This window comes from Meriones unguiculatus (genome assembly GCF_030254825.1).
Source record: "Meriones unguiculatus strain TT.TT164.6M chromosome 13 unlocalized genomic scaffold, Bangor_MerUng_6.1 Chr13_unordered_Scaffold_34, whole genome shotgun sequence".
Taxonomy (NCBI): Eukaryota; Metazoa; Chordata; class Mammalia; order Rodentia; family Muridae; genus Meriones; species Meriones unguiculatus.
The window spans coordinates 11,040,265-11,059,111 of record NW_026843646.1 but is presented as its reverse complement, the minus strand read 5'-3'; the positions used below and the strand labels follow the sequence as shown (position 1 = coordinate 11,059,111).

At 45.0% G+C, this 18,847-nt stretch overlaps 1 pseudogene; it reads left to right on the top strand.

Moving 5' to 3' along the window:
* The window catches only part of LOC132650869 (neurocalcin-delta-like), an 81,630-nt pseudogene extending 63,209 nt beyond the window's left edge, over positions 1-18,421 (top strand).
* The last annotated feature ends 426 nt before the right edge of the window (positions 18,422-18,847 follow it).

Sequence of the window (18,847 nt, the reverse complement as noted above, 5' to 3'; positions counted from 1 at the left end):
TTAATTTCACATTGCCTTCTGGTATTCTTTAGTTGTAATCATCTTCAAAGTCTGAATTTGGCTGTGAGAGCAAGCATATTGGAGTCTTCAGAAGAATTAGGCCATCACTTTTACCCATTTGCATTATGGTTTTATTTGTGCTTCTGAGTATGTGCTCTGCTTACCTCATAAATTTAAGGTGTTTGCTGGTTATGCATGGCAAATGCACCACTCTAATGTCACTTCTGCTGAATTCATCTTTGCAGCTTGCCACAGAGGCTGTACTTGCTGGTGCCATGGCTGCTGAGATGCACCTGCTACTAAACTCTATTCAAGCAAGATTAAGCTTGAATGACCAGAAGTTACATTGATCTAGAAAAGACAGAAAATGGTTTTCTTTGCACTTGCCTTTAATGAGGTCAGTACATTTCCAGGACCTGCAATTCAGACATTTTTAAGTGTGTGACTACCTATATGTGGGGGCCAAAGGCAACAGGGTGTTTCTGCTTGGCCAGGCCTGGTTAGCAGAGGGGCAGGTGTTAGGGTTCATCTGTGCATCCCACATGCTCATGTGCTTGACCACTTGCTCCCAGATTATGGTGATAACTGTAGAACCTTATGGACATGGTTCCTACCTGGCAAGCTAAGCCACTGCAGGGGGCTCTAAGGGCATTCGCTTCTGGTTTCTGCCTGAGATCTTTATTTCTAATTGGCCTCCATGAAGTGATCAGTCACCAGCTCCACCACCACAGACTGAGCCGCTCCACCATAACGGGCCGTCCCTTTGAACCATGAGCCAAAATAAATCCTGCTCAAGTTGCCTCTGTCAAATATTCTGCCACCACTATGAAAACAGTAACTAATGCTGTAAGTCTGATACTGCCTTAGCTGTCCTCAGCTCAGGTGTGAGGGACAAGAGAAGCACGGAACCTTGTTTGACCTACTTACAGACACTTGGAAACCTTTCTTTCTTCCTTCATTCCTTCCTTCCTTTCTTCCTTCCCTTTTTGATTGACGGCTTGATTGATTTATTCTAGTGCTGTGCCCTATCTGATGGCATTTGCTGTAACATGAGGACTGGAGACATCCATGGGAGTTCAGGCAGACTCTTATTAGCATCTAGAAGGAACAGGAAACATTTTTGAGCTCTCTGGTGTGACAGTGATGAGGTGGGCTCACACGATGATCTCTGAGTAAGCCCACCCAGACATACCAGAGGTGCCCTAAAAATAACGCTGGTTTGTCCTGGTTGCACCCACAGCTTGTCCTTCAGATGCTGGAGCCTTCACTTGGATGCATTCTAATTACTTTGTGGCTATACATTCAGCATGGATTCCTTTAGATTTTACTTTCTCTGAATATGGAATAAAAATAGCAACCAGAGAGTACACAAACAAACAGAAAGATGTGTGCGCACACACACACACGCACACACACCACCCTCCCTAAGCCTCTACTCTGATTTCTTCCAGTCCCTGTGCTGACAAAGGAGAGTGCAAAGCATTCTGCCTCTGCCACTGACCCTCGGCTACCTAACCTTAGGCTAATACTTAAATCTTTACTCTGATTCTTTAATATGGAGATTCTCTTTCACACAATATTTCAATCATCTACTGAAAAAATAGTGTGAACATTCTGTAAATTTATACAAGAAGGTACTATATTTCACTTGAGTTTGTTACGCAGGGCACTGATAGGCATGTGCTCTGAGTCAGTCAATGTTGGTGTAAGAATGAGTGTATTTAAAACATCAGCTGGTTTGATTGTAAAAGTAGTATTCTCTGTTTTACTAAGAATTTTTATAAGCTGAACAGAAGGCTGAGAAGCAAAAAAGAACAAATCAAATGAAAACTGAGCAAACTGAGTTATAAGTCAATCAATAGGTTTTTATTGAGTAACTAGTTTGTTCTAAATCTTGTCCCACAGTATTGGGATTGTGGGGACTGTGAACAAAACAAAACCAAATCTGTGACTTCATGAAGCCTCCATTTTAGTAGAGAAAGCTAAGCAATAAATATAATAAAGCTGTTAGTGTGCTGGAGGTTGAAAGTACTAAGGCAGACAGTAAAGTACTCAAGGAAGACCTGTCGTTACGATTTTAACTAGGGATCTGAGGAGAAACACCGCTGGAAAGGTGATATTGGTGTTATCGTGAAAGAGGCGAGGCATGGGTAGTGAAGATGGGTTCTCTTCTAGCTGCTTTGAACTGAGAGCAAACTCACGATAGGACATGTAGCCAATATTGAGTCTTCTCGGAGAAGACCATAAAGGATAAGATTAGAAACACTATGTATTTTTCTTGTCATGTGAGTAGAAGAGCTGTGGTGTGGTCCTGCCTGTACAGTGTTGGTTCCTTGTTAGTGTGGACTGGGTTCTTCAAGGAATGCATCTCTTTTTCCGTAGCTATGTAAGAACAGAGTACTGTATGCCTTTGTCCAGGTGGGCAAAGAGCCCAACCTTGAGTGGAATAAGGGAGCCACAGCAGAAGAAATGCCTGTCCATGACAACAGTCATCAGCTTGTCAGTGACAGCAGATACCTCCTAAGCAGGCATCATCTTCTTGTCTCTTCAAAGAAAGACTTCAGCTGAGAGACACATGGTTTAAGCAAAGCAAATTACACAAGTGAGTTCTCCAGTGTGGACATTTAAGAAGTTTCTTATAGGCCCCTACCTCCTTTGACATCAGTGCTTAGTTCTTCCTCTTGGGTACCACCTTCATTTCACCCCATTGCACTCAGCATGCTCTGGAGCTAAGATGTTGCTCACTGTGGCTTTTCCTCCCTTGGTTGTTGGGATCTTCTCTGGTGGGCCTATGTGGGCCACAAGAAAGTGCCCTATCCTTTCCATTTCTAAGATGGTGGCACAAAACTACTTCACCTCAAGATGTCAAGCCACAAAGCAGTATTTTACCTACCAGGAGACAGTAGTTTCCCTGATTACCTTGTGTGTTATTCTCTGCCCGCCTAGTCAGGATGTACTGAACAACAAAAAGGACCTATCTACATGACACCCCTTCCCTCCTGCTCATCATGCCTGCCTCACTACTTCCTCTCACAGTATGAGAAAGAAAACACAAAACAAGACAGACTCTCCTGCAATTGGTTTAACATCTGGCTGGAGAAGCTGATCTGGAACAAAATGTAAATAACTAATTCCAGATGTAGCTAAATGCAAGATGTGACTGCAGTGTGTAAAGGAAGCCCTCTGGATGACCAGAGGTCTCTGGAGAAAGAGCTGTTCTATTTGGGTTGAGTATGTGTGAGTTGGGTCAGTGGGCATTTAGAAAATGGAGGCAACTAGGTAGAAAGAGCAGCCTTTTGGGGTACAGAACATGGCTACCATATATAAAGGAGATCTGATGGAACAGGAGCATCCAGGAAAGCCAGTGGGGGGCACCACTGGTGTCAGGGAGCTAAAGGCTCTGCCTGCAGAAGGTATTCAGCACCACTTTTGCTCTGTAACTCCAGAGTCACATGGCTAAAGTCATTGTTTTGTGGCGCTCATCAAGCATCCATGGTATCTTGCTACAGAGCCATAGCCTCCCCAGAACCAGAAGGGAAGGCAGGATGAAATCCAGAGCCCTTCTCATCAGCTACAACTCCCAGGGGACCCATGCACTTCATTTCTGGTTGTCATAATGACCACCACATGGAAAACATTGACCTAGGGGCTAGCCTCCTGGAGTACAGACCCACAAAGATTTTTCATAGCTAGGTAATGACCCAAATGGGAGTCAGGCTAGAGAGAAATGGCTCCTGCTCTTTTTCTTTGTGCATCACCTTCCTGGACACTGGGCAAGAGGGAGAATTCCTTCACACCCTTGGAGCACTTGTTTCTATAAGTATGCCAATGGGACAGTACCCTTATCTTACTTAGGTTAATGGTGTTTATTGAACATCTGCTGGAGCCAGGCATGATGTTGATTTTTTTTTCCATCGCTCAGCAGCAGGAGGTTCTCTTTCTCTCATTCAGTCCTCTGGACAGCATGAGGACATAGGTGTCAATTGTGCCTAATTACTGTATAGTAACTAAGAGGAGGAGACGTGTCCCCAGGGCCACATGATACACTGCTATAATAGTGACTCTGATTTAGTTGTCACCTACCCTGCAGGAGCATCACATAAGGCACTCCATAACTTCTCCTATCTGGTCAATGGGTGTCTCGTGCTCTACATCCAAAACACAACTGTTGCACGTGTTTTGTAGATAGATAGTATATCCTGCCATGCTAGTCAGGATGAGGAATCCCAGAATACATTTTAGCATAATCAGCCATTCAAACAACAGAAACCTCCCAGCCAGGGGAAACAGCAGGGGTGGAGGTGGGAGCAGATAGGTCACCCTCCCCTGGGACCACAGCTGCATGTCACGGCTGTTCATTGCTTCATAACTCTCATCCTTGGAGTGAAATCACAGACTTTCAAAGAAAAATATTAATAAAACTTCTATGAACTATGTCCCAAACCGCAGACTCTTGCTACTTCCTTACCCCATGTAGGAGTATTTTTATAGAACTATCCCTTCTAAGCCCGGAAGCCATATGCCAAATAAATTTTAAAAATTATGAACTATTCTTGGACTCTATGGGGCCTGGAGCCATTTACTAAATGCATTTGTGGCCCCCAGAGGAAGTCTAAAATTGGGGACATGAGCCTCTGGTCCTCCAGCTGCTGGTAAGCAAATTGGCCTGGATGGCTGAAACTGATCTGTTTGCTCCCCTAGTCTAGGAAGCTCTGTGCCCTTTCTGCTGTCACAGTGATTACTGTTAAGCCATAGTTTGTGATTAAAAATAAGAATATTTAGTGCCTTAAGCTGAGCAGACATTGCTTGAGATCAGAATTCCAAGCAACTCCATCTGGTTGGACTGCGGCAACCCTGAGAGACTATTGAGGCCACAGTGTACCCCCAGCCTTACCCCATAATGTGGCTGTAGTCAAGTCTGCCACAGCAGTCAAGTGGCCATGGACATAGGGACTTTCTCCAAAGCTCTTGACTTCTGACACTCACACGGTCTCTGTGCTGGGTCAGCTGTATAGTACGAATAGGCCTGGACAGTGACCATCTCATGGGGCCTGTCCACTAACTCATGGCTCATTTACATGGACGGGGTAAATGAGCCTCCAAATGCTGACCATGGATTATGCAGGAAGGGTAGAACCAGACATGAGCTGGATGACCAGCTGACGGCAGAAGGGATGCCTGAGAAGCTGGCTGTTTTCTCTAACGTGCTTTCAGGCTAGTTGGTTTCTCATTTTTTACAGCCTCTTATTCCTTAGATTTTTTTTTTCAAAGAAAGTTATTCACCATATGACTCCAGCTGGCCGAGAATGCACTAGTAGACCAAGCTGGTCTGAGCTTGCAGAGCCCTCTCCCCCCCCTACACACACCTCCTGAGTGCTGGTTAAGGCGTGAGCCACCAAGCACAGGTTGTGAAATGTTTTACAGCCAGTCACATTGTTCCTCCACCTCACCTGCTGGCAGTGTCTGTTACCTATGTCCACCTATATCCAAAACTGCTTCATGGAAAACTCTAGCAACAAACAATTCAATGGCCTTTATTGCAGTACAATTGCCTTATTTTCTTGTAAGTTTTTATTAATCTCTTGTTTCCAACTTATAAATTAAACTTTATCATTGATATATATGTATATGAAAACCAGCATAGCTATGAATAGGATTGGTACTCTCTTTGGATTTAGGCATCCACACAGGATCTCAGAATGTATCCCATGCAGATAGCAAGAAACTACTAAAATGATGCAGTCTTTGGTGATGAGCTTAGTTAAAAGTAATGTTTCTATATTTTAAGAGGAGGTTAGAATATTGTTAGACAATGCTTTATTTAGATTTTTTTATCAAAATACATGTTTTATTGACATTAATGTAAAAAAGAAAACTTTGGAAAGAGCCAAAGGCCAATCCTTGCCTAGCCTAAAATGCAAGGTCTCCAATGCCTTAGAAACTGTTACCCCTGAGCTCACCCAGAGCAAACCTGGGCCTCATCTCATGCCTCAGGGGACATAAAAAAAACTATCAATCAAGCCTCCAGGGCAAGAGCATTTTCTGTGCCAGTTCAGCTGATGTCCTTTTGCAGGGAAAGTGGGCGCAGGTGTGTGACATCACTCAAGACATACGGGCCATTCTCCTGGGAAAGAGACTTCACTGTAAGCAGTGGCTTTGTACATTTGTTCAAATGACTTCAGCAAGCCACATAAGTTTTCTTTTTCTTTATCATTTTTGTGTGCCAGCCTGTGTGAATTTATGTGTATCACCTGTGTGCACGGGTCCAAAGAGGCCAGAAGAGGTCCCCTAAAACTGTAGCTGTGAGCTGCCATTTGGGTGTGGAAACTGAATGGTCCACTTTTCAGTGAAAACTGAAATGGTCCTCTGCAAGAGCAGCAAGCTCATTTAACTGTGGTGCCATCTCGCCAACCTCTTCAGCAAGCTGCGAGTCCTGTGCCCATACCACAGGCTGGAGGAGAAAAATGTGGTCGAGGGCTATCACACAGCTCCCCAGTCCTCCTTTCATACCTCACCTCTTCCTTGAGGCATCACTGTTTAATTTCCTAATCTGCCTGTGTCCTTGTGTTGGTTTGGGTGGCCTCCTGTCACACTCCGCTGAGTTTATTGAAGGGAAGTTCTGAGGGAACAGAGGTCCCTCGGCTTCTTGCCCAGTCATGCTTTTCTCCACTGAGAACCATAGACAGACAGCCTAGAAATGAATTTGAGGATTTTAACCATCAGTCAGATGGCATCTAAAACAAGTCATGAAAAACAGCACACCTCTCCATTCATCCATAGCGTTTATAATTTTCCTGACATTTTTCTAGTTGTGTTTTTGTAGTTGAAACAGAAGAGTCAAAACCATGCTTAGTGGACAGGATGAAGCTTCCACAGGGGACAGACGTTTTTCATCACCCTGCTCTTTTCTGGGGATTCTTTGTTTTGGATGCAGCAGACTTGACTTCAGCTGCTAGCACCTTACAAATACCATTTTAGGAGACCACAGTGCAGCTTACATTGAGACTTCCCCTCCAAAGTTAGCCAGGCTGTCTAGGGTAAGTTATGGGCTTTTCCCTGGAAAATCTAATTCTGGGAGCTGAGGAATGAAGCTACAGAGTTTTCAAAACCTTTTGGGGAATCACAGAAGTGCAAGGCTTCCTCCTTCCCTGCTCAGATGCAGAAGGGAAGAAGGGAGGTCTTGCCCTTGAAAGAACATCGGCTAGTCGCCATTGCCTTTACTGGAGGAGGGGTGGGGTTTTTGTTTATTTTGTTTGGGGTTGTGATTTCTTTTCTTCTTTGATGGAAAAACTGGCTTCACATGTTTTTCTTTTCCATCTCTGACCAAACTCTACACTTTTTTCTTTCTTCCTTCTTCTTCCTTCCTTCCCTTCCTTCCTCCCTCCTTCCTTCCTTCCTTCTTTCTTTCTTCCTCTCTTTCTCTTCCCCCTGGAAGATTGGGTGTAGCCCAAAATAAGTTAAGAAATTCCACACTACCCTTCTTGGAGGAAACTATTGAAAATAGGATGTCAGTGTTTAATGAAGCACCTGCGGGACATGGACCCACCTGGGGAAAAGCGGAACTGAAACAAAGATCATTAAGTGAGCCAGGTGTCTGCAGTGGAAAGACTGCAGGAGTCTACTCAGGATCTGCACAGCTTGTGGGCAAGCAGAGGGAGTACAGACCACACAATCTGAGGGTAATGGGGAGCCCTGTAGGATTTTGAGAAGACAGGCATGTGGCACAGAATACATTTCAAATTTGAAGCCAACTTCTGCTCCTACACCCTATCTCGAAATCCAAAGCAAGCAAGAGAGAGAACGTAGCAGTGGTATGACATAGTATGGCTTGTGTTTTTAGAAAGTCATCGTAGGCGCTGAGTGGAAAATAGATGAGAACTGGGATAAGAAGAAAGGAAATTAGATGAAAAGAGCTCAGGCAAGGAAGGTCTTAGAGGAGCAGTGAGGACCACTGTCGTCTTCACTGGGGTGGTGATGAAGATGGTAGGCAAGGTGGATTTGAAATTTTGATTAGAAAATCAATGTCCCATGCCAATGGAATTAAAGTGAAAGAAGTCACAGGCGATCCTTGAGTTCTGGGGTGAGCAACTGGAGGCAGGGGGGAGGCTTTTACTGAGATGGAGCAGATGGGAATCTGGGAAAGCTGACAAGATTCAGTAGGAAGCCAGGAGCTTTCAGGGCAGCCTTGAACTAGGGTTGATGGGCAGAACTGGGTGTGAAGCATGCCCACTGAGGGGTAGGACTCAGACTCTTTGTATGTTCCCACTAGCTCTGCCTCCTCACTCTCCTTTGCCGGTTCCATCCCATTGTTTAAGGTCCGAATGTCACAGTGATAAGGACCCAGTCTTCAGGAGAATTGGCTTCCGAGACTGAGTGTTGTAAGCTCTGTCTGCTGCTGGCTCCATGGACTCCTGACTCCAGACTTCTGGGCTCTCAGCAGCTCGTCTTCTGCAGCTGCACTTTTAGTAGACATCTAGGGATTACCATGTGCCCTGACTCACCGAAAAGCCCTGTTTCTGTATTTTCCCCAACTTTGTGTCAATCCTTGGAGCTACTGAGGCCAGACACTCAGCATCCAGCTGAAGTTCTGTTTGTTGCTATTGTTCTCTACTTTACAACCCAAGGCCGCTGCCTAGAATCCAGCTACATGTCCCTTCTCCTGCTGTAACCACCCTTCCAGCCAGCACAGCCTGTGTCTAGGTCACTGAAGGGCTATAGGACTTCCTCCAACCCACCAGTGGTAAATAATGACACAGAGACTTTTATAAGTCTAAAGTTGAGGACTTCACCTGGGCAGATTCTCATCTACCATCTAGACTTGACCCAACTATTCTTGCCTATGACCTCTGCTCTGCTCTGCCCTTCTGCTCTCTTCTGTGTCTGTTCCAAAACCTTCATATTTGCCTTCTTATCCCAGACTTCCTCTCTCTCTCTCTCTCTCGAAGCTCTGTCCTCTACTTCCTGCTCCAGAAATTGGTCATTAGCTCTTTATTATAACCAAACAGCAGTAAGAGAACACTTGAACATCTTTTAGAGTGCCTCTAGGTAAATGAGGAAAGTCAAACATTCACAAACTAGAACACCCAGTGGTGGGACACAGAATTGACAATAGCAGTATCCTGCCAGCACTGAGTTCTCTGTCAGAACAGTCCAGAGACGTTTCCTCACACAATGTGAAGGAAGGTTACTCCAACACAGGGCCTTCCTCACTGGCCCCCCTCGGTTTTTCTCTTTTTAGTCTGTCTCAGCACAATGTCCACAGCACTGGCCCAATGGCCCCACTGTTCTCAATTCTCATGTTTCCACTCTGCCACATTCTGGGTCATGCTAAGACCCTGTTCAGAACAATTTAGCTAGCTGCTCTCACTACCCATGTGACCTTCTCACTGCTCTGCTCTGGCCATGGCACATTCTCAGTGAGGTCTTCTCTGACTTCTCATTTGAAATTCTAACCCTCCGGGCACTCCCCCTTCTACTCTTTACCTTCTCCACTGCACATGTACACCCAACACTTCTCTTACTGTTTTTTTCTTTCTGTATGTCTCTTGCCGCCAACTATAAACTCCATAAAAGGCTCTTTGCCTACCTGTCCCCTGTCTTGTGTCTCTCCCGACAGATACTCAGTACCTATTTGTGGTGTAAAGGGGTTACAACAGGAGACTGTCTGCTCCTTTTCATCTGCTTCCTTCTAACTCTTTATTAAACTGTTGTAATTTCTGCATGTTCATAAAGGATATAGGGCAGAGTGAAAGCCAATGGACAGCAGTCTAGGCTCATGGCTTCTCCACAAGCTGTTTGACCTAGGTCGTGTCAATTAGTTTTTCTGAGTTTTGATCTCTTTGCTAATAAAATGGAGAAAGCCTGCCCTGCCTATCACAGGTGGCTAAGATGCTACAGAGTAATGTGTGAGGGACCATTGTCTTAGTCTCTTATTTTGCGAAAACAAATATCTGGGGCTGTATTCACACAGAAAGGACATTTACTTCATAGTTTTAAAGGTTGGAAGACTACGATTAGGTGGTAAATATTGACACAGAGACTTTTATAAGTCTAGAGTTGAAGATTTCACCTGGGCAGATTCTCAGATTCTGTCTGTTTGACCTCTGGTTAGAGCCTTCAGATCATATCACAACATGGTAGAAACACATATGACAGAGAGGGAGGTCACATGGCAAGGTGAGAAACCGGGATCTGGGAAAGAGGCCAGGCCAGCTCTTTTGTAATAACCCATTGTCTCAGGAAGTAATCCATGGGATTCACCCTCTCTCCTTCAAAGGAGCATTACATCATTTGTGATGGAGGAATACCATTACCTACCTACCTTCTACTGGACCTCACTTTTAACAGCTCTTTCATTTCAGTACCACTGGGGACCAAACTCGCAACACACCAGTCTTTATGGTTACGATGAAAACCATTCCTAATTCAATACTATAACTTTATATGTGTGACCACCTCATTGAATTCTCATATCAAGGCAGTGAAATTGCAGTATTGAATTCATTTCACTGAGATGCACCCCCAAATTAAATGGTTTGTTCAACCATTAAACAACAGAACTAGCCTTTGAACCTAAATGTTTTCTTTTTAAAAGAATCTTATTTTGTTTATGTCTATATATGTGCATGTGTGTGCCGTTGTTCATGGCAGATATCCTAGGAATGGAGGTACAGGCAATTGTGAGCCTCCTAATGTGGACTGTGGGTGGTAGGAACGGAACTCACGTCCTCTGAAAGGGGAGTGCTTCTTCCTAATGAACTCTCTCCAGTCCCTGAACACAAGCACTTCACTTCTATGTCCTGAGCAGTTGTCCCATTATGCTCAAAATCAGTTAATGACTGTGTGCAGAGATGAAGAAGATTTGACCCAAGGTGAAACTGTTGCTTCTGCAGTTTTTTTCCCCGACTGTTATTTAATGTAGTATTTCCCTGACAGTATTCTCTGTGCCCTTCTTTGGATTCAAATAGGCACACAGTCCTGTTTCCCACAGGCAAACAACCTTCAGGCCTCTCTACCCAGTGAACGAAAGCCTGTCATGGGTCTCTCAGGCTTTTGTCGTGTGTCCGACTAAGCAAGGGTAGATGGCTTCCTCAGGTTGAGACACCAGTCCTCAGTCAAGTATTTGTTGACAACTACAGAGATGAAGACTGGACTAAGCTGCAAACACCTGCTTCCCAAACAACCAAGCTATGCTCTATTCTTTGTGTTACGGTCTTTCTGTGTTAATGAGTTTGTTAATGTGCTTTAATTAGTGTTTACTGAAAAATAGCTGCACACAGATTAGTCTTGTGAGAGACTTAGCCAAAATGTTGAGGCAATTTGTTCCTTGTATAAAGCAGCTAATAAGTGAGAAGTACTCTGTAAAGGTTGGAAAAGGACATTAAGTTGGTTTTTAAGAAATAGAACTTTGTTTCTACAGGAAAAGAAATGATTTATTTGAATAGGTAGATTGAAATATTAAAATAGCAATCCCCTCCTAACTCAGGTACCAGATGATTTGCATATAACAAAACTGGATAGTGGCAATCTGATTGGAAGCCATGGCATCCACCAAGAGGGGAGGTCTACAGAGATCCTGAAAGAACTTGAAATCACTTGTAAATTTCATTAAGTGTTTTGGTTCCCTTCAAACCTATGCATTATGTATCAACTTTTGTTTCTGGCCTCAGGCAAATTGCCAATGTCACAACCAAATGAGGGTTTTAAAATTCTCATAAACTGCTCCCTCTTCATTTGGGAGGATTTTCACTTCCAGAGGAGGAAAGTGAACGTTACTGGATTGTTATTCAATCTGGGCTTCATCTGTAAGTTAATTTGTCTCTGTATAAATGTAGGGACCTGGATGAGGTCTCCTTGCAGCTGTTGTAGGTTGAAGGAACACCCTCTTCAACCTACCCCTCAGAGGTAGCTTGTATGTGAGCTGAGTCGGGTTCCCACCTCAATGCAGAACTCAGATCCTAGAAAGGAGTGAGATAGGGTGTGCCACAGCTCGATGGGGGGCTTAGGCTCCGGTGTTCTGCAAAGTAGGGGGTATCATTAATGTATTGTGTTTTCAAATAGCTAGGAAGGAAGATGAATGCTCTCATCACAATGACATGGTGAGTGTTTGCGAGGCTGAATATGCATATGCCCAATTTAATCATCACATTAGGCATGTCTCTATAAAAACTTCACATTGGAAGCCACATATGTTCAATTTTATGTATCAGTTACAAGTACCTAAAGTCAAAACTAACCAGTCAGGTGATTGATGACGATCCCTATTTCCTGATCTATGGATTTTACAAACGAAATTTGAGCCCTGTGAGCCACACAAATGCTGCCCGGTAGGAATTTCGTGAATGAGGGCCTCAGAAACAGTTTGGTATCAGAGGCCCTGAGACCAAGGTGTAACTCCAAGCACCTGGTGCTTTCCAGCACGATGAATAGCACCAGAAAGCCAGCCTGCTTCCGGGAGACTAGTCTTCCAAGTCTAGCATCTGTGTCCATCTAGTAATTAGTCATCCTTCTGATTACCCATGATGCTTTTCCTACTTGTTCTTTAGTTTTGTTTTTTGTTTGTTTGTTTGTTTGTTTGCCTTTAGTTCACAGTGTGTTTTGTGATGGACCTTGGAGAGGCAAAGCCTAACAGCCATTAAGATCTGCCTGCAGAGTAGACAGCAGCAGGAGAGACAAATACAAATGACAAGAATCCCAAAACGAAAAATCAGAGGTCAGGTTGTTGTCCTTCAGGTCGTCTGAAGTGAAAGGGCAGAGCCGCTTCTGTGTGAAGGGGTATATACAGACTACAAGTCCTACTGAGCACTGCCTGTCACCCAAGCATCCTAGAGGCAATTGGGAGAGGAATTGCCTAGAGCAGATTGGCTTATGGGTATATTTTTGGAGAATTGTCTTGATTGCTAATTGATATAGAAGGCCTTACACCACTGTGGGCAGCACCATTCTCTAAGATGGTTTGAGCCTTCAAGGAAGCCAGCAAGCAGCAGTCTGTCACAGTCCCTGCTTCAAGTTCCTGCTTATGTTCCTTCCCTGGCTACCCTCAGTGGAGGAGTGTGGCCTGCAAGCTGAAACAAACCCTTCTTCCACTAAGTTGATTTTCGTTAGAGAATTTTATCATTCACAGACAGGAAACTAGAACACTACACAACAGTCCGAAAGCTCGTGACTAAAGTCAGGCATTATCCCCTCTGAGCAATGTCCTGTGATGGCACCTCTGCCCCTTTCTAGCCTCCCCCAGAGTGTCCCTCCTCCATGTACCACCCATGTACCACCGCACCGGACCCAGTCTTCTGCCTCCATGGGTCCCCTCACTGCCACCACCACCCCCTGTGTACCGACGGCTGAGTGTCCTAAGGGAAAGGTCACATCTCACTCTTGGCATCCACATCTCTGGAAGTCTGAGAAAGGCTGAATGAACACTAACTGGATATGTGAGTGGAAGCCAGTATTGAGAGCGACACCTCCACCCCCATGGAAGGCACTTCCTCCCCCACACCGTGCCAAGAAAAGAGTAACACGGGAGTGTATACTTCTACTTTACAAATGGAAACATGGTGCTAGGGAGGCAGCTCAGCAGTTAAGCCCTTGCTGTATACCCATGAGGTTCCCAGCTCAGATCCAAGCACCACGCAATCAGTGGACATACAGTACAGATCTGTAACCCCATCTCTGGGAGAGGCGGAGACAGGAGGATTGCTGGAACTTGCTGGCTGGTTTCCAGCCTAGCCTAAAAAAAACCTGCCCCCACCCTTTCTTAAAGAAATAGGTGAAGGGTAGCAGCAAAGACCATGTGATACCCTCATTTGGCCTCTGTATATTCAAACATATACGTACACATAAGTGAATAAACCTTTTTCAATGAAAAAATACTTAAAAATACAAACACTCCTTAATGTACAGTGGAGATAAATCCTGCTAAACCCATGCATGCTGTGAGACTGTGATTTGTGTGGAAAATGCATCAAATAATCTCACCTGCCCAGCATCCCGGCCTCCTGGGCCACTGTAGGGCAAAGCTCTCTGCTGTAGGTCAGGACTCCACAGAAGATCCCACCAGGGAATATGGAGGATGTGAGCAATTGGCAATATTAATTCCAGGTCTGGAGAGGTGGCTCAGGGCTTAAGAGTACTTGCTGCTCTTCCAGAGGACCCCAGTTCAGTTCCCTGGATAGTCTGCTCACAACTATCCATAATTCCACTTCTAGGGGATCCCTCTTCTAACCTCAGGCACTAACCACAGGAGGATGAAATCAAACACATTATGCAGACTAAACTCTCAAGCACATAAACAAGTAAATCTAAAAATAGTTTTCAATTAACTCAAAATCAAACACATAGTGAATCTGAGATGTTCCTGGTGAAGCTTGCTTGAGTTGCATCATGGGACTCCACTGTAGCATTGGCTCCGGAGGTGCCATGTGAGCACTTTGCACCACACAGGCTGCCACACACCGCACACACACACAGACACACACATATGCTGCCATGCACACACACACACACACACACACACACACACATGCTGCCATGCACACACACACACACACACACACACACACATGCTGCCACGCACCGCACACACACACACACACACATGCTGCCCCCACACACACACATGCTGCCATGCACACACACACACACACACACACACACGCACACATGCTGCCTCACACACACACACACACACATGCTGCCTCACACTGCACACATGCTGCCTCACACACACACACACACACATGCTGCCTCACACACACACACACATGCTGCCTCACACACACACACACATGCTGCCACACACACGCACACACATGCTGCCACACACACACACACACACACACACACACATGCTGCCACACACACACACACTCACACACACACATGCTGCCTCACACACACACACACATGCTGCCTCACACACACACACACACATGCTGCCACACACACACACACATGCTGCCACACACACACACACACACACTCACACATGCTTCCTCACACACACACACACACACATGCTGCCTCACACACACACACACACATGCTGCCACACACACACACACTCACACACACTCACACATGCTTCCTCACACACACACACACACACACACACGCTGCCACACACACACACACACACACACACACACACACACACACATGCTGCCCCTCACCGCACACAGTCAGGGAAGGCTGCATGAAAACGCTCTTTTCCCTCTTCCCAAGGAACAACACCTGATAATCACGTAGGACAGCTCTACAAACTATGATGTGTATTTTCTTTTCTCTCTGCAGTTGAATTTTCGTGGCCAGAATGGTGAAGCAGAACAGCAAGCTGGGCCCTGAAGTCATGCAGGACTTACTGGAGATCACGGACTTCCCGGAGCATGAGATCCAGGAGTGGTACAAAGGCTTCTTGAGAGACTGCCCCAGTGGACACTTATCAATGGAAGAGTTTAAGAAAATATATGGGAACTTTTTCCCTTATGGGGATGCTTCCAAATTTGCAGAGCATGTCTTTCGTACCTTTGATGCAAATGGAGACGGGACAATAGACTTTAGAGAGTTGATCATAGCCCTGAGTGTGACCTGAGGGGCAAGCTGGAACAGAAGCTGAAGTGGGCCTTCAGCATGTACGACCTGGACGGTAATGGCTACATCAGAAAGGCAGAAATGCTGGAGATCGTGTAGGTAGGGGCCCTGGCATGTTAGAGGGAGAAGCATGTGTCACAAGAAAGACCCAAGAGGCACCCGGAGAATTGGGACTGAGTGTGTAATCTGGTGTGTTTCTGAGGCAGTTAACTTTTTGAAAAGTTTGAATTTGCATGCCCAAAAATGGCATAAAAATCTCCACTGGTCAGAATTTCCTGCAAACCCAGGAGCTGCAACTCTGCTGCCTGCACATGCTCTCCTGTCAGCAGTCACCTGGGCTTTGGGGTGGCTCCCACACTGCAGAGAGACAGGGCTCTCCCTGGTGGCCACCCTTGTTATAGTCTTCCCATTGGTCAATATAACGACCTGCTCAGTCATAGAGTTTGCGGTCACGTCTTCTGAAGTTGCGTGAGTAACAAAGCCCTGGCTTGGGTCCCCACCTGCGTTTTTCAGGGACCACCTCTGTGGCTTTGATCAGCAGTCAACGCAAGCAGTGTCTTCACCTGTGAAGTGGGACTGCCTGTCATGGGGCTCGTTTAAGTTTAGATTTACCTCCCCATGTGAAATGCTGTCTTAGTTACCGTTCTGTTGTGAAGAGATACTGTGACCAAGACAACTCTCATAAAAGAAAGCATTTAATTGGGGGCTTGCTTACAGTTCTGGAAGGTTAGTCCGTGATCATCAAAGTAGGAAGCAAGCAGACAGGCATGGCGCTAGGGCAGTAGCTGAGAGCTTTGCATCCTGATCCATAGGCATCAGGGAGAGAGAGACTGGACCTGGTGTGGGCTTTTGTACCCTCAGAGCCCAACAAGACCACACCTCTTAAACTTCTCTAAACAGTTCCACTGTGCACCAAGATTTCAAACATATGAACCTATGGGTGCCATTTTTATTCAAATCACCACAAATGCCCAGGACCAAACACATAGTCAAGATCACTGTTCTTAATTTACAGCTTTGTAGGGTCTGGACTCTTTATCCTATCCAGGATGCAAATACAGAGAGCTTCTTCATTTTACTAAGAAACGCTGAGTTTGGCCTCCCCAAACCACTCGGTTTGAGTAAATTCACTGAAGCAAACAGGAGAAGGTGGTGCTGGTAGGCTCGTGGTAATGGCAGCTTGCTGAGCAGTGGGTGGGGTCTGGGGACAAAGCTAAGGAGATTCACTGAGGGCTCAGGAGAGACTTGGAGAGCTTCTGCTACCGCCATTACTAAGAACTAGATGATGACAGAGACCACGGGAGCTGGCTGCCGTTCACCTCTAGGTAGGTGAGGGAAGCTCGGTAGAGAACCACGTGGTGGAGGTGGGTCAAGGGCGTGGGTTTTGGATTCTTGGAGGGCTCAGCTCAGAGGTCACATTCATTGCAGGGCTTCTGGGCAAATGTCCTATTGAGATAGAGCTGCTGCCCTGGGAAAATGGTAGCGTTGGGTAGGAAGGGATGGAACAAGGAGATGAAAGAAGTCAGCTGCTGTAGGAGTGGGGTTAGCATATTAGGATAGAGGATGGCTAGCTTGCGGAGAATGTTGGGGACAATGACAAGGGAAACTGGACAGAGCTGAAAAGACTACAATAGAGCTGTGACTGAACAGTAGTCATGTTCAGGTGGAGCCTGCATGGGCAGTTACAGCACAAACGTTAGGAAGATGCAAGATGAGGGTTTCTGGTGACACTGCCTCACCCAGGAATCGCTCTCCAAGCACTTCTCTCTTCTGAATGGCCACCAGTGGCTCTCCTTCCACCAGAGGGTAACAGGCCATACCAAAATAATCACTCAGTGATATAGATCTTAAGCATTTCCCCTCCTCTGCAGAGGGGGACAGCTAATGTAAAAGATGGACAGATAAAGGGGTGGGCTTGAGAGATAGTTTAGTGGCTAAGACCACTGACTGCTCTTCCAGAGGACCAGGGTTCAATTCCCAGCATGGTGGTTCCCAACAGTCTGTCACCCCAGGCTCAGGAGATACACTGTCCTCCTCTAGCGTCCACAGGTACTGCAAGCACAGGACATACATGCACCCAAAGCACCCATATTGTACAATAAAGCAGAATATTAAGAGAAAAGTATTCATTATTCCATCCTACCCTCAATTTTTTTTTATTTTTAAAAATTTTTTGTGGGTAGGACAGTTTCTTAAATGATATATTTCTTGATAATTTTTAATATGATGATTTTTAAATTATATATTTCCTGGTCCTCTTACCATGCATTAAAAATATTCAGTTACGTCTGTAAGGTGTATGTTATTTTCTACCTTGCCATTTTCATCTTGCAGAGTAACACAAGTATTTCTGTGTTTATAATGATGTCTTATAAAAATATTTAATAAAATGCATAATAATCCTACAGTATATTAAAATTACTTAATTTTCTACTGTTGGATATTTAGGTTACCTCCAGTTTTCATTATAAATGATTTATTCTTTAAAAATAAAATAAATCTGCCAGGTACAGTGGTGCATACCTGTGATCATTTCAGGCCAGTCTGATCTACAAAGTGAGTCCAGGACAGCCAAGGCTACACAGAGAAATCATGTCTTAAAAAAAAAAGTCAATCTTTCTATATAAAGTTTTTCTATATAAAGTTTTTCTTTCCATTCTTAGGATGGAATCCCAAAAGCTGGGTCAATATTTCTAAGATCTCTTGATACATCTTATCAAAGTAGTTTTTCTAATGCCCCCACAAGTGGAGGTAGGACAACTGCTTATCATTTTGCACCTTAGATTTCCCTTATTTTTTGATAGTTAAACAAAAATTAAAATTCCAAGGTTTGATTTCTGTAACTATAATGAATGCCTGAAACAATCAACTTACAAGGAGGTTTGTTTTGACTTACAGTTTTGTAGATTTCGTCCCCTCTGTGAGTCTGGGCCTGTGGCAAAACATTACATCAGGGTCGGGAGTGTGAAGCAGAGAAAAACCATTCACCTCATGGCCAGCAAGCAGTGAAAGAGAAAAAGACTGAGGTGCCGCAGTCTCCTTTGAAGACTCACTCGGACTACCTGAAGATGAGCCCAGCAGGCCCCCTCTTAGAGAGTCTACCACTTCTCAGCAGGGCCAGACCTTCAGGTGCAGAGCTTCGGGAACACATGACATTCAGTTGTAGCTTTCATCCTAACTAGGCTTTTTTGCTATTATGTGTTGTTTTACTATTTGGTACTGGGAACAGAACCAGGGGGTTCATGAGTACTAGGCAAACTCC